General features: G+C 47.3%; 1 protein-coding gene across 2 annotated transcripts in view; it reads right to left on the bottom strand.

Moving 5' to 3' along the window:
- The window catches only part of GDAP1L1 (ganglioside induced differentiation associated protein 1 like 1), a 52,623-nt gene that overhangs the window by 24,120 nt on the left and 15,405 nt on the right, over positions 1-13,098 (bottom strand). The window lies entirely within an intron of this gene.

Here is a 13,098-nt window from a genome sequence, read left to right as displayed (position 1 = left end):
ATTTCATTACTGGGCCAATCACAGGCCCCCAGTGTAGGCCCACCAACCAATCATAGGAGTGGAGGCTCTGCCCTCCCCTCCTGTATATATAGTGGCAGCCATTTTGAGAGCGCCGTGCTTGCTAAACTCTGTGGCACTGAGAGAGCATCTCTAGGCCATATTGTGGAAAGCAAGAGCATTTTTTTGTGTGTAAAACAGCGTTCTCCCTGATTTCATTGCTCTATTACTGTATTTGATACTTGTATTTAGCTAGCTAGGCCAGTGATTAACTTGAGTTAGCTGTAGTCAGTGTAGTTATCAGTGACAGTGTACTGAGTGCTGTGCTTAGTGCACGCAGGTGTTCACTGATTTCACTGATCTGTTACTGTATTTGATACTGGTATTTAGCTAGCCAGCCAGTGAGTGATCAACCTAAGTTAGTTGTAGTCACTCAGTGTAGTCATTGACATTGTACTGTGCCAGTGTGCAGTTACTTTGCTGTGCGTAGCGCAGGCAGGTGTTCACTGATTTCCGTGCTCTATTACTGTATTTGATACTTGTATTTAGCTAAGCAGCCAGTGATCACCTTAAGAGAATCTGTACTCTAAAATTCTTACAATAAAAAGCATACCATTCTATTCATTATTTTCTCCTGGGCCCCTCTGTGCTGTTTCTGCCACTCCCTGCTGCAATCCTGGCTTGTAATTGCCAGTTTTAGGCAGTGTTTACAAACAAAAGACTTGTTTTCTAACCAGCTTGTGATTGGCTGAGAGTAGCTCAGTCTGTGACTTACACAGAGCCTGCAGGGGGTGTGGAGAGGGTGTGTGTAGCTTCTATCCTATCACAAGTAGAGCAGCACATCCCTGCCTGAGTGCCTGAGCCCGACAAAGTCGTCAGAGGAGAGAAGATTAGATCATATAACAGAGATAATACAGCCACTGTGCAACTAGGAAAGGCTGCAGTAAGACAGACCACATTAGAACATGTTTTCAAACAGAAGAGAGGAAGGAGATGGGCACAGCTGCTAAAATACCCTTTATTGTGGCTGGGTTGACACAAAAAGCTTACAGCAGTGGGGGAAAGGACAAGTCTGACAGCTGTTTTGCAGGGACTAGCCCTGCTTCATCAGAGACATCTCTGATGAAGCAGGGCTAGTCCCTGCGAAACAGCTGTCAGTCCTTTCCCCCACTGCTGTAAGCTTTTTATGTCAACCCAGCCACAAAAAAGGGTATTTTAGCAGCTGTGCCCATCTCCTTCCTCTCTTCTGTTTGAAATCGTGGACTACCATTGGAGCACTCTGCAGGTAAGCCCAGTGTGGCAGTATCCACCCCTGCTGCATTTCATGCAAGTGCTTTTTCCTCTTCATATTCACATTAGAACATGTATAGGAACTTATAGGATAGAAGAAATAAGGCTGAACATTTTGTTACAGAGTCTCTTTGAAGGGAAACTGAGGCAAGTAAAATGATTTAAAATAAACACTTGATGTACCCGCAAATGAATATTACATACTTTCCTCGCCATCAGTTCCTCTCAGAAGCTCACCATTTTCTTCTTACAGTGATCACTTCCAGTTCTGACAAGATTTTGTCAGAACTGAAATATATTGTGAATTATTGTGAATAGAAAATAGGCTGTTTTGTATAGTTCAACTTATAGTAAATAATGGCCATTGTAAACCACTGTATTTGCAAGTCAGATGGAGCTTATATATAGTTTGAACTGTGTTTTTTTTATTGTAAATTTTGTAGACATGAATAATAAAAAAAGAACTGAAATATAGCAGTTGCTGTCAGTTATATATCAGCAGCTGTCAGTTACAACTGATGTGCCCGGTAATGTCCATTTATCCATATGGCTCAAGTGGGTGATATTACAGTTTAACAGTGTGCTGACCAAGAAGCTGTTATGGGGTAATGGCCATTTTTAAAATGGAGGACGGATAATTCCACTGATCACAGTGGACAAACGGGACGTAGAAGAGGAGAAAGAGATTGAGGAGTAGACTACACAGGAGGTAAGTATGACCTGTGTATGGTTATTTTGACTTTTTATTTTCAGTTCAGGTTCTCTATAAGTTAGTTGTAGTCACTTAGTGTAGTCAGTGACATTGTACTGTGCCAGCGTGCACTTACTTTCCATAGTGCAGGCAGGCACGTGTTGACTGATTTTCGTGCTCTATTACTGTATTAAGCATTTGCGCCATCAGCACATTTTTTTTCCTTGTCTGTCTGTTTAAAAAAAAAAGATCAATAAATAAAGCCCCCTGTTATATTCCGTCTGTCCCCGCACACATATTATTGACAGAAAAAAGCGGCACACTTTCCACCTTCAAATCCTGTGCATAGAGAATGGCTGGGAGGGGCTGTGGCAGGAGAGGGAGTGGTATGGCCGCCGTGTCTGGGACTGGTCAGGGAGAGGAAGCTCAGCTGTAGGGGATGCAGCAGAGAGGCGGGCGCTGTTGACACCCATTCTCAGCACCTTGGGTCACCGTGTGGTCATTCGGGAGAGGCAGTGGTGGAGATGATGGTGGAGGAGCAGCACATTACTTGTTCCCAGACCTCCGCTGTGACCAGCACTCCCAGCAGCAGCATTAGCAGCAGGCAACACCCCCTGCTTGCTGTGACATCCACCCCAGCAGCCGGTGGTCAGCCCTCCCTGGTTGAGAGTGTTCTGTCCCTCAGTCTGGCATCTGGGAGAGTCTTGACGGCTGTCTATGATGAGTCAATGGGGCCTCATGTGGAGGAGGTTGTGCTCGGGCCAGCACAAGCAGATTTTGAGGATGAAGAGAGGTCTGTGTCCGGGGATGTTGGGGCGGAAGAGGTGGTAGGGTGGTCAGGAGAAGCAATGTTTTCTGACGACGAGGATAATTGGCAGGACCATCCTTACGTGCCTGAGGTCCCGGAAGACCGCTCGGAGGAGGATGAGGCACAGGAGCGTAGGCAATTGTATCGCCACATGTCAGGCAGGGGCAGGTCCAGCAGTGGGCGTGGAACATAGGCCGCAGCTTCAGTCCGCACCGCCATCAGTAGCAACACCACCACCACACAAACCCCAACCAGAGGGAGAGCCACTGCACCGTCTGCACGCCATAGGGGGTTATTTACGTCCCCAATATGGAATTATTTCCATCTGTTCACCCTGGATGCAAGCTATGCAGTGTGTAACTTTTGCAAAAAAACCTTGAGCCGTGGGCACAACGTGTCCAAGATGGGTACCTCATCCCTCCAGGCCCACCTGAAGAGCTATCACCAGAATGATTTTGCAGAGTTTAAGAGGCTGAATAACCACGAAGGGGGTGGTCAGAGCAGGAGACCCACCGTGCGGCATTTAGGAGCAGCAGCAGTATCCCTCCCTCTTGGTCGTCAAGTTGCCACAGCACGAAAATGCACTTCTTCCTCCAGTGCGCTCCCAGCAGCTCATGCCACAGACATTGAGGCTGGTTAGGCCAGTCAGTCCTCATTGGCCTTTTCTGCTCCCTCCAGTGCTCCATCCTCAGCTTCCCCTGCATCACATTGGCAGACCCTGCTGAGCAACAGCTTTCATGGTTTGACCAAGCCTCTGCCTCCTGACTACAGGCGCATCCGGAAGCTAAAAGGTTTGCTGGCCCGGGCCATGTGTTCCCAGCTCCTTCCATACTCCCTGGTGCAGGAGGGGAGTGATATGCGCGTGCTGCTCCAGTTTGGGATCCCAGAGTGGCAAATTACCAGCCCCACTACTTTTCAAGGACCGCCAACCCAGATATGATTTTGTGGTGGCAAACATGGCCTGTTCGTTCGACCGTGCCGTGGACAAGCGGGTCCATATCACTGTGGACTCCTGGAGCAGCCGATTTAGGACAGGTTGCTACCTGTCTATTACTGCACACTGGGTGACATTGGTGGAAGGGGGGGGGGGGGGGGGGGTGAGAAGAACGCAGCTGGCATGGCAGCAGGCCAGTTGGTGGTGCCACCACGTGGGATCAGGGGGGATGCAGCAGGCTCCTCTGATCCCATTCCCTCCACACCCCGCAAGCAAGCCCACCTCAGCTGACCAAGCGCTGCTGAAATTGGTCAGCCTGGGGAAGGAGAAACTCATGGCCGCCCTCAGGGAACAGGAGCAGAGGTGGCTGACCACCAGAGGCCTCAAAGTCGATTAAGTCGCGTCCAATAATTGGGCCAACCTGGTGGCCACACTGCACCTGGGACACCTTGACCACATCTGCTTGGCCCACATCCTCAAGTTGGTGGTGCAGCGCTTCCTGCGCACCTACCTGGGAATGGACCAGCTGCTGGAAGCTGCACGGAAGCTGGTGCACCATTTCTGCAGCTCCGCCACTGCCTCTGCAACCCTGGCTGACCTGCAGCGGCGCAAGGGCCTGCCATCACACCACCTGATCATAGATGTGCCGACTCGCTGGAACTCAACCCTGGCGATGTTGAAGCAGCTTTGCCATCACAGTACGGCTGTCAGCAGGTACATCTGTGAGGCAAACGTCTTTGGCTCCACAACCTGCAGCTGATCTCCTCAGCTCAGTGGACACACGTGCAGCAAGTGTGCCTGGTCCTGGCTCCCTTCCTGCAAGGAACCAACATGGTGAGCCAGGAGAGGGCATCAGTCTGTGAATGGGTGCCCTTGGTTTGCCTGCTGGACAGGGCGCTGTGTGATCTGATGGAAGAGGGGGAGGCAGCGCTGAACCAGCTGGATCAGGAGCAGGCAGCACAGTCCAGCTCGGAGGAGGAGGACTTTCAGGCAGTGGAGGAGGAGTTGAAAATCTCTAACCTAGATGGTGAGGGGGAGCAGCAGAGCACCGCTGTCGTTGTGCGGTGGTGGTGGTTTCAGAAGGACACGGAGCAGGAAGACAAAGACAGGCATGTCCTTTCGGGGGACGACGATGAAGATGTGTCACAGTCTGCCAATGCCCGCCTCTTCCCTATGGCTGTGAACGTTACACTGCCTTCGCAGGGACCCCTGGGTGATCCAGATGCGTGAAAGGGAGGACATCTGGATCACCTTGATCCTGGATCCGTGTCTGAAGGGGAAGCTGGGACAGTTCATGTCGCCATCCACCATTGAGCGCCGTACAAGGGAGTTGCAGGAGGCCCTTGTGTGCACACTGTAGGAAGCATTCCCCCAGCCTTCCAACCCCACTGTTGCTGTTCTGCCAACCCAGCAACAGGTGCCTGCAGCCACTGGCAACAGCAGCTTCCGGCGCCCCAGAGACCTGCTGAGCCTAACCAAGAGCCTGTATGCAGTGGAGATGCCCAGAGCAGAGGTGCCAGCCACAGCATCCTCCTCCAAACGGCAGCAGCGACTCACCAGCGTGGTGTCTGACTACATGGGGTCATTCAGCGGGCTTGACACCGACAGCTCCATCAACCCTACAGAGTATTGGGTCAAGACACTGGAGATCTGGAGGGAGCTTGTCCAGTATGCCCTGGAAGTCCTGTCCTTTCAGTGTCCTCTCCGAGTGATGCTTCAGTGCGGCGGTGGCATGGTCACCGAGAAGCATTCTCAGCTGTCTGACGACTCTGTGGACAAACTCACCTTCGTCAAAATTAACCAGGCTTATGTGGAAGGTGAGTTCCTGGCCTCTGCTGTCGGTGACAGGGGGACATGAAGTGGCTGGGAATTTGAATAATGCCTGCCTTTCCAACGCAAGTTAGAACCTACTCCTAATTGTTCTGGTTCATTAAATGTTTTGCTGTGCCACCCATCGTGTCCCATGGCCTCATATGCTGCTGCTGCTGTCACATGCTGCTTCTCCTGCTGTGGCATTTCCTTCCTGCAGTCTGTGTTCCCACCGCCAGGGTCCACAGATGCTGTAATGTGTGGGTGGCATTTTCATGCTGTGGTACCACCAGTGAGGTGCCATAGTCTTCTGTGCTGCTGCTCAGTGCTCTTAGTCCTCCTCCTCCTCCTGCTTCTGCTGATGCTGTGTTTCACTACTGCATCTTTGTTCCCACCGCTAGGGTCCACGAATGCTGTACTTTTTGGGTGGCATTTTCATGCTGTGGTACCACCCATTTGGTGCCATACTGCCATGGCCTTCTGTGCTGCTGCTGAGTGCTGATGACACACCTTACTCCTCCTGCTGCTGCCGCCGCGGTTGCATTTCCTTCCTGGAGATGGCCTGAACGGTTCGCCGGCGAACTTCCGTGGTTCGCGATCGGTGCGAACCAGGAACTTTTCCGGAAGTTTGGTTTGCCCCCATAGTGCAACATGAGGGTCAACTTTGACCCTCTACATTACAGTCAGCAGGCACATTGTAGCCAATTAGGCTACACTCCCTCCTGGAGCCCCACCAACCCTTATAAAAGGCAGGCAGCGTCTGGCAGTGGACTCACTCGTGTGCCTGCAGTAATTAGTGAAGAGATAGCTGTTGCAGACTCTCATAGGGAAAGCTTAGTTTGGCTCTTGTAGGCTTGTTAGCTTGCTCCTGGCTGATTGTTATTGCTAAAAAAGCAACCCTCAGCAGCTCTTTTGAGAGCTAATCTTGCTCTTGTGATCTATTTTTTGTGTGTGTGTGACCCACTTGCATTATATACAGGTCCTTCTCAAAAAATCAGCATATTGTGATAAAGTTCATTATTTTCTGTAATGTACTTATAAACATTAGACTTTTATATTTTAGATTCTTTACACACAACTGAAGTAGTTCAAGCCTTTTATTGTTTTAATATTGATGATTTTGGCATACAGCTCATGAAAACCCCAAATTCCTATCTCAAAAAATTAGCATATTTCATCCGACCAATAAAAGAAAAGTGTTTTTAAAACAAAAAAAGTCAACCTTCAAATAATTATGTTCAGTTATGCACTCAATACTTGGTCGGGAATCCTTTTGCAGAAATGACTGCTTCAATGCGGCGTGGCATGGAGGCAATCAGCCTGCGGCACTGCTCAGGTGTTATGGAGGCCCAGGATGCTTCGATAGCGGCCTTAAGCTCATCCAGAGTGTTTGATCTTGCGTCTCTCAACTTTCTCTTCACAATATCCCACAGATTCTCTATGGGGTTCAGGTCAGGAGAGTTGGCAGGCCAATTGAAAACAGTAATACCATGGTCAGTAAACCATTTACCAGTGGTTTTGGCACTGTGAGCAGGTGCCAGGTCATGCTGAAAAATTAAATCTTCATCTCCATAAAGCTTTTCAGCAGATGGAAGCATGAAGTGCTCCAAAATCTCCTGATAGCTAGCTGCATTGACCCTGCCCTTGATAAAGCACAGTGGACCAACACCAGCAGCTGTGGGTACTCTTGACACTGGACTTCAGGCATTTTGGCAGTTCCCTCTCCCCAGTCTTCCTCCAGACTCTGGCACCTTGATTTCTGAATGACATGCAAAAGTTGCTTTCATCCAAAAAAAGGACTTTGGACCACTGAGCCAGTGCTGCTTCTCTGTAACCCAGGTCAGTCGCTTCTGCCGCTATTTCTGGTTCAAAAGTGGCTTGACCTGGGGAATGCGGCACCTGTAGCCCATTTCCTGCACACGCCTGTACACTGTGGCTTTGGATGTTTCTACTCCAGACATAGTCCACTGCTTCCGCCGGTCCCCCAAGGTCTGGAATCGGTCCTTCTCCACAATCTTCCTCAGAGTCCGGTCACCTCTTCTTGTTGTGCAGCGTTTTCTGCCACACTTTTTCCTTCCCACAGACTTCCCACTGAGGTGCCTTAATACAGCACTCTGGGAACAGCCTATTCATTCAGAAATTTATTTCTGTGTCTTACCCTCTTGCTTTAGGGTGTCAATGATGGCCTTCTGGACAGCAGTCAGGTCGGCAGTCTTACCCATGATTGCGGTTTTGAGTAATGAACCAGGCTGGGAGTTTTTAAAAGCCTCAGGAATATTTTGCGGGTGTTTAGAGTTAATTAGTTGATTCAGATGATTAGGTTAATAGCTCGTTTAGAGAACCTTTTCATTATATGCTAATTTTTTGAGATAGGAATTTGGGTTTTTCATGAGCTGTATGCCAAAATCATCAATATTAAAACAATAAAAGGATTGAACTACTTCAGTTGTGTGTAATGAATCTAAAATATATGAAAGTCTAATGTTTATCAGTACATTACAGAAAATAATGAACTTTATCACAATATGCTAATTTTTTGAGAAGGACCTGCACAGCCCTGTCAGTCAGTGTCACTGTGCCTGTCTGTGTGTGACAGGTGCACATGTAATACCCATCACTGCATATACCTACTACCTGTTGTGTTCACTACAGTGCACCCACCTACTTACGTGAGCGCACACAGTGTCACTGTGCCTATCCGGTACCTGTCTGTGTGTGAAAGGTGCACATGTAACACCCATCACTGCATATACCTACTTCCTGTTATTCACTTCAGTGCACCCACCTACCTACGTGAGCGCACGCAGTGTGATATACCACTCCGTGCATACCTGTTAACTGCACCTGTGTGACTGACTGCACATTGTATTAGTCAAGTCAGTGCATAACTTTCACTTCATCCCCCCCAATATGGACAAAACAAAAGGCAGAGGCAGGCCACCTGGCAGGTCTGTACGAGGTCGCGCTGTTGTGATTTTGTGCGGCCCGCTACCAAAGTACAGTGTTCAGAAGAAGGCACGTGCCATCAACCCCCAATATTGTTAGGACGTAGTTGACTATTTAACACAGAACACCTCATCTTTCTCAGCTTCCGCACGGAAGCGTGACATATCTTCCTCCTCCTGCTCTGATTCTGGCACCCCACTCAAAGAGACACTGAAGCGAAAAAAAATTATGATATTATGATTTGTATGTGTAGTACAGCTAAGAAATAAAACATTAAGATCAGATACATCAGTCTAATTGTTTCCAGTACAGGAAGAGTTGAGAAACTCCAGTTGTTATCTCTATGCAAACAAGCCATTAAGCTCTCCGACTAAGTTAGTGTGGAGAGGGCTGTTATCTGACTTTTATTATCTAAACTGTAAGATAACTGTTTACTTTTTCTCTGCTAGAGGAGAGGTCATTACTTCACAGACTGCTCTGAAAGACTCATTTTGAATGCTGAGTGATGTGTAATCTGCACATATTATAGAATGATGCAATGTTAGAAAAAACGCTATATACCTGAAAATAAAAGTATGAGAATATTTTCTTTGCTGCTAATCTTCTAGTAATTATTCATAGTACACAACCAATTCACTATATCATATATTTTTTTTTCGCTTCAGTGTCTCTTTAACACTCAGTCGGCCGCCACCACCAAAGTGCCATCACCCCAGGGCCCAGCAGTGTGGACATTTTTTTGTGTCTGCCTCAGATGAGAGCAATGCCATCTGTACTCTGCCACCGAAAATTGAGCAGTTGAAAGGCCAAGACCCGCGTAGGGATAACTTCCTTATCCCACAAACTGCAATGGGATGACCACCTGAGGAAAAGCAGCACACAAAAGCAAAGCCACACACCGCAATGGAAGATATGCAATTATTTCTCAAAAAAGGCGATACCCAAACTGTTGAAAGGCAAGTGGTGTCATCTCTGGCACACAGTGTTGGGTCAAGGGACCATCTGACCACATGGTCTGCAAAGCATGGTCAGGCCTGCCCGAAGACTAAGTCAGTCTCCACCCACAGCATCTCTGCCTGCACGCCGTGTGACTGCCTGCCCCAAGACTAAGTCGCTCCCCACACAGCATCTCTGTCTGCAGGCCGCTTGACTGCCTTCTCCGACACCACCAACAGGGTCCAGGACTCCAGGTGGATTCCTGAATTTTTAAAGCTGCTGCTAGCAGCAGCCGCTATAATAATTTTTCTGGTGCGTGTACATGCCTGCCTAATTTTTCTGGCTGCACTGCGGCTGCAACTACAAAACATAAGGCATGTACATGTGCCAATTCCCCTTCGTGATCATTATCTTGCCGCGGTGAAGGGGGTTGCGTATCACAATGAAGCAATGACCGCCGGCTATATGAGTGTGTCGGGGGGGGGGGGGGGCACACCACACCCAAGATAATAAGGTCGTTGCTTCAATGTGGACAGACCAAATTTGATCAGCTGAACAGTCACTGTTCTGTCATTCAGCTACCTCAGCCCGGCGACCATATGCGCGATTAAACTGCCCATGCGCCGTACTGTCACGCCGGCCGCCGTGATGACGTGAGGCGGCCGGCGTAGTGACGTCAGACATGACGTATGCGGAAAAGGAGCCTGACACACCGGCTGAGTGTCGTCGGGAGCAGTGGGCCAGCCATTTCTGGAAGAGGCACTGGGAGAAGACCCGGATGTACGTTGTGGGACCTCCCGACCAGCACTGGGCTGCAGAAAGCCCCGGGTAAGTTCATATTTTTATTCTAATTTGAGCTGGGAGTCCCTTTAAAATTGATTTTCTCAAAAACGAATAGTTCTTTTAGATTGTTTTTTGAGTTGTAGCAACTTCTTACCTTTATAATCCATGCAATTTTGATGATTGTAGCATGTATGGGGGCTTTGCTATTAACGTTAAAGTACAATTCGTGATCACGGCCATGATTACAGACTCTACAAGTAATCACAGCTAAAATCCGAGTCAAATTCGGATTTTCGATTCAGATCCAGATTACGATCATGGCTTATCTAGATTTCGATTCTGCCGTGGCCGGATTTACTCTTAATTCGTGATTAGGGGTATTCGAGCATCACTGTAACACACATCCATATTCCCCATGTATATACATATAGATCTGATATACTGCCAGTCACCAATCATCCTATAGAATATAAAATGTGCTGCTATAGGTGGGGGTCACACAAGGTGACAGTGCAGCAGGGTTACTGTAACACACACATCCATATTCTCCATGTATACACATATAGATCTGATATACTGCCAGTCACCAATCATCCTATAGAATATATAATGTACTGCTATAGGTGGGGGTCACACAAGGTGACAGTGCAGGGTTACTGTAACACACACATCCATATTCCCCATGTATATACATATAGATCTGATATACTGCCAGTCACCAATCATCCTATAGAATATAGAATGTGCTGCTATAGGTACGGGTCACACAAGGTGACAGTGCAGGGTTACTGTAACACACACATCCATATTCCCCATGTATATACATATAGATCTGATATACTGCCAGTCACCAATTATCCTATAGAATATATAATGTGCTGCTATAGGTGCGGGTCACACAAGGTGACAGTGCAGGGTTACTGTAACACACACATCCATATTCCCCATGTATATACATATAGATCTGATATACTGCCAGTCACCAATTATCCTATAGAATATATAATGTGCTGCTATAGGTACGGGTCACACAAGGTGACAGTGCAGGGTTACTGTAACACACACATCCATATTCCCCATGTATATACATATAGATCTGATATACTGTCAGTCACCAATTATCCTATAGAATATATAATGTGCTGCTATAGCTGCGGGTCACACAAGGTGACAGTGCAGGGTTACTGTAACACACACATCCATATTCCCCATGTATACACATATACATCTGATATACTGCCAGTCACCAATCATCCTATAGAATATAATCAATACTAAGAGGAGTGGATAAAAGGCTACGGGTAATCTCAAAAATTACTCTACATCGCTATATTGAAAATATATCAAAAATACTTTATTAGATCCATATAATATAAAACAATTAAAAAACTGAGATGGCCATCCAATCAAACAGCTATTCGCGTCTCACACCAGCCACCATACATACACTGTCTATAATCAGCCGCGAAGGGCAGAGCCGCAAAAGTGGAAGTAACGTGCGCGCTGCACGAAGAGGAACCAGATGCGTTCCACCACTTGCGCACGCACGTCTTCCTCACTCCGCAGCCCAGCCTGCCCCGACCGAGTGGCCGGCCATCACAACATCCAACCAACACAACCATCATATCCAATAAATCACAGCAAAGCATCAAGAGAAAGGAGGTAATGAGTAAAATAGCTAACACATCAACCAGTGTGTTGATATAAAAAATGCTAACACACCCATAGCTCTGCCATATCGCACTATATGTGCATGAGCGCTCCAAAAACCTTAAATTAGGCTCAAATGTGTATATACACAGCGGGAGAGCAATTGCATACCCAGGTTGCAAGCTCAGGAGCACTCAGGCTGAAATAGGGACAGGAATTGCACCCTGTCAATCAAGAGCACAGCAAATAATACTATGATGGCAAGAAATGTGCAAAACCAAAAGACTCGTTAAGACCGGGGGTATGACAAGCTTTGAGCTCATATATCCAACGTGTCTCCCATTGTAACAATAAACTATCAAAATTTCAGCCACGTATGGTTCCATGGACTCTATCAAGCCCCACGAACCGTATTTTATCGCCTGTACTTGTTCGACATTGTCTCACATGTCTCGTGCAATCGGAGTTAAAGACTCTTCATTACCGATATTTTGCATATGTTCCGAAATACGTCTCCATAACGGTCTATTGGTTTTGCCTATATAAAAAGCCCCACAGGGGCAGAGTAATAAATATACCACCAACTCAGTTTGACAGTAGGTATAATGCTTGAGCGTGTATAATCTCCCATTTGGAAGTGGGACAGTACTTCCCACTCTGATGTACCGACAATAAGGACATCCTCCACTGGTATATGTACCGAGAATAATACAATGTTGTCTTGGATTTACTCCTCCAAAGTGGCTCTGTACTAGAGTGTGACGAAGAGATTTGGCTTTTCGATAAGTAAGGTTCAGGGATGACCCGGCCCATTACCGGGTCATTCAACAGTAAATACCAATGTTTCTGTAAAATATTGTGTAACCCAATGTGTTGGGCGCAATATCTAGTCACAAAACGCAAGTCACTGTCCGTGTTTGACCGCTTACCCGACCCACCTGGTCTACTGCACAAAAGGTTAGAACGATCCCTACTCTTAACCCCATTGAACGCCTTTTGAAGTACTCCATCGGGATACCCCCATTCAGAAAGCGGGTATGCAAAAAATCAGCTTGCGTTTTAAAGTTCTCATCTGATGAACAGTTCCGCTTTAATCTAAGATACTGTCCCGTGGGGATGCCCCTAATAGTGTGAAATGGGTGAAAACTCTCGGCGTGTAAAAGTGCGTTTGTCGCTGTTTCTTTTCTAAAAAGATCCAAAGAAATATGCCCATTTTCCAGAATAGAAATCAGAATGTCCAAAAACAAGATTGTA

Source organism: Hyperolius riggenbachi, chromosome 12 (genome assembly GCF_040937935.1).
Source record: "Hyperolius riggenbachi isolate aHypRig1 chromosome 12, aHypRig1.pri, whole genome shotgun sequence".
Lineage (NCBI taxonomy): Eukaryota > Metazoa > Chordata > Amphibia > Anura > Hyperoliidae > Hyperolius > Hyperolius riggenbachi.
This window is presented reverse-complemented; position numbering and strand designations above follow the sequence as displayed.